We start from the raw sequence: 4,039 nt of genomic DNA on the forward strand, positions 1-4,039 counted from the left end.
TTATGCATGATTTAAATATCTTTGCAAGTCTCTTTGAATTATCAGTTTGGTTTGGCATACTAGATTGATCTTTCTTGCAATGGGAGAAGTTCTATGAAAACTATGCTCATAATATCTATGTCAAAGAATTTATTGAAATAATGACCACTGCTTTGGAAGAAAATAATGATATGCATGAATCTATAGATAATTATGATTCCGATGATTTGATTGAAATATCCCTTGATGAACATGATGCGTGATATTCTTGTGGCCATGATGCCAATATTTATGAAGATGAGTTTGCTATAGTTCTTTATGTTAAACATGAGATCATTGCTATTGCACCCATACTTGATAGTTTCCTCGATGAAAAACATGATTGCAATGATGTTATCATAAATTCTCTTAATGTCAATTGTGTTAATGATATGCAAAACCTCAAGCTTGGGGATGCTACTTTTGCTATGACTACTATTTGTTTCAATGATCATGATTGGGGTGATTCTTCTTATCTTGAAAATTTATTTAAGCCCCGTGATGATTATGAGATTGATAATAATGTTTGCAATAATATTGACAGTGGGTTTGGAAGAGTGTCAACTTTAGATCCCACATATTTGGAGAATGTTCAATCTTATGAAGTTTTTGATAAAAGTGGGTTTGGAAAGGTCATGACTTTAGTTAATGTTAATCCCACTATTTCGAATGAGTGTCAACTTTGCATGCATGTGGATCATGAAGAGAAAATTTCATGTGATAGCTATATTGTTAAATTTGATTATGATCCTACATGTAATTATTATGAGAGAGGAAAATATGGTTGTAGAAATTTTCATGTTACTAAATTACCTCTCGTCATGTTGAGATTGCTATTGTTTCTTTTTTCTTCCATGCATATGCTAGTTTTTGCTTATCCTGATAATTTGTTTGCTTATGAAATGCCTATGCATATGAAGCATGTTAGACTTATATGTGTTTGTCACGTGTTTCATGATGCTCTCTTTGTGCTTCAATTCTTGTCTCTCATGTGAGCATCATCGAAATTTTCAATGCCTAGATAGGGGCATTAAACGATAGCGCTTGTTGGGAGGCAACCCAATTTTATTATTGTTTCTTGCTTTTTGTTCCTGTTTAGTAATAAATATTTCATCTAGCTTCTGTTTAGATGTGGTTTTATGTTTTTAATTAGTGCTTGTGCCAAGTAGAACCTTTGGGAAGACTTGGGGGAAGTTTATGTGATATTTCTGTAAACAATAGAAATTTTAGCGCTCACGAGATTTGTCGGCGTTCTGGGAATGGGGGTCCCCAGACTTGCCTGCCTGCGGCCTGCGGCGTGGCTCAAAACAGGGCCCAGCGCGGCCCATCTTCACCAACACAAACCCAAGACCCTCACGAGGGTCCAAGCCTCGCGGGGCGGACGACGCGGAGCTTCCTCAGGCACGGCCTCCTCAGGCTGGCTCACGAGGAGGCGGAGAGATCAAGGCGGGGTACCTCACGAGGTGCCCGTGACGCAAGCCATGACGACCGAGGGCGCCAGGCGGGTGCCAGCCCGCGCAGTGTCCTCCTTTCCTCTTTGGTGCAAAGCGGGCAAGCGCAGCCACGGAGTACCGAGGCATCAGGCAAAGGTTGCCATTTCGGTGCAACGAGACCAAGACCAGGAGGACTACGAGACGGAGGTCACCGTGGAGCCCAAGACGGCATCATCACCAGAGCTTTGCACAGGCGAAGACTTCTTTTGTCAGGATAGCTAGTACTAGCTGTCCCCCTTCAAATTAGCCCGGCATTGTTGGCTCCCTTCCCGCTCGATATTTGGGAAGAGGACTAGGGCCCCTATAAATAGGACCGGCCACCCGCTAGACAGGGGAGAGAGGACCGAGGGAAAAAAGAAAGAGAGAGAGAGAGAGAGAGAGAGAGAGAGAGAGAGAAGGGCGACTGAGCTCCTCCCAGCAGTTCATCGCCCCAGCCAAGAACAGACCCTCGCGAGGCTGTTCTTCCTTGTATTGTTCATCATCATCAGCCCAAGAGGCAATCCACCACACCACACACTGGAGTAGGGTATTACACCACAACGGTGGCCCGAACCAGTATAAACCCTATGTCTCTTGTGTTGTTCTTTCCTTAGTTTAGATCCTAGCAAGGCGGAGGGGTGCAGGTAGGTAGGAGACGAAAGCTCCGCGCGCACCCCAGTGTTCGAACATCAAGGGTCTGCCGGAACCCGAAATCCGACACTTGGCGCGCCAGGTAGGGGTGCGCCGGGATTCGTCTTCCACCACCCCATTCTCCTCCGACCATCACGCCCATGTCTGACGCTCGTCGGGCCCGCGCCGAGCGCCAGGCCGCGCTCGCTTCCCGCGTCGCCCAGACGGCCCCTGTCGGCGGGCGCCCTCGCCGTTCCCCGTCACCTGCCGTCAACGCCGCCACCGGCCCGGCAGGGGACGAGCGGCAAGCATCATCACAGCATCCGTCTGTGCGGCAAGACGGCCGCACCCCAACTCCCTCTCTCACCCCAGCTGGTTCTTCGTCCCGCGCGCTCCACACGCCCATGGAGGCTCGAGCTGCACTCATCGCCACGAACGAGCTCCTGCGCTACCGCCCCGTCGATGACGTCTACGAAGAATGGCTCCACCGCGTCGCCGAGCTCGTCCGCCCCGCAGGGGGCTCTCTTGCGCCGTCCGTTCCGCTGCACTGCACCCCGCCCCGCACGGGCAATGAAGCTCCGGCGGCGCCCCGACGGCCTCCTCCTCAGGAAGGCGCCATGGATCCAAGGCGCGTGGCCCCTGGGCGGAACCCGCTCCGGCAGGCGCCAGCGCAACAAGAGCAGAGCTGTCAAGAAGTCCCTCGCCCGCAAGAAGCTGCCCGGGCGCTCCCTGCTCCAGCACGTCGCGACCATGCTCCTGCTCCCGCGCGTCAAGACCCCGTGCTGCAGCCAGCTGCAGCGCGTGGGGACATGCAAGACCAAGCTCCCCGTCATCCACGACCTCCCATGGCCACAGCAAGCTGCCGCGCCTTCACCGCCGAGCTACGCAGCATCGCGTGGCCCGGCAAGTTCAAGCCAGACTTGCCTCCTCGCTACGACGGCACGGCTGACCCTGCGGAGTTCCTCCAGCTCTACGAGCTGGGCATCGAAGTTGCAAACGGAGACGAGAAGGTCATGGCGATCTGGTTCCCCATGGCACTCAAGGACGGGGCCCGCACCTGGCTCCTAAACCTGGCTCCAGGCACAATCTCCTCCTGGGATGAGATGCGCACCCGCTTCATCGCCAACTTCCAAGGCACTTGCGACCGGCCACCCGCCGTAAGCGACATGCGCCGCATCAAGCAACAGCCCGGGGATACCCTGCAGAAGTACATCCAGCGCTTCAACAACGCGCGCCTCAAGATTCCCAAGGTGACCGAGGAGGCCACCATCTCGGCCTTCTCCAACGGCGTGTGCGACGTCAAGATGAAGGAGGAGCTGGCGATGCATGAAGACCTGTGCACCTCCTTGGAGCTGTTCAACCTGGCAACCAAGTGCACCATGGACGAGGAAGGGCGTCTCTCCCTCCTTGAGCTGCCTGCCACAAACCCAGAAGAGAAGAAGCCCAAGACCAAGGATGTGAAGCGCAAGGGGGCTACCGTGCTCGCGGCAGAACCAGACACCAAGCGAGGCAGAGATCAGCCCGAACCTTCCAAGGGCGGCCGGTACTGTGTGTACCACGACCTCCACACCCACAACACCAACGAATGTCAAGAGCTCCGAGCTATGCGAGAAGGAAGGATCGGCCGTCGCCCTGACCGCAGTGACCGGGGATACGGCCGAGGAGGAGGAAGGAACGCACGACGCTGGGAAGACCGTGGCCCACGCCAAGGGTGGCGCGACCAACCTCGCGAGGATTGCTGGCAAGACCCGCCTCGCGAGGGAGGCTGGAGGGATCAGCCTCGCGAGGGGGACTGGAGGGATCAGCCTCGCGAGGATCGCCCGCAAGGCAACACAGGCCTCCCACCGCTGCTGCCGCAGCCAAGAAGAAACAAAGAACGCCACCAGGACAAGGGGGCTGGGGGCTTCTAGGAGCCGCAC

This window comes from Triticum urartu, chromosome 2A (genome assembly GCF_056163025.1).
Source record: "Triticum urartu cultivar PI428250 chromosome 2A, HENAU_Tu73, whole genome shotgun sequence".
Taxonomy (NCBI): Eukaryota; Viridiplantae; Streptophyta; class Magnoliopsida; order Poales; family Poaceae; genus Triticum; species Triticum urartu.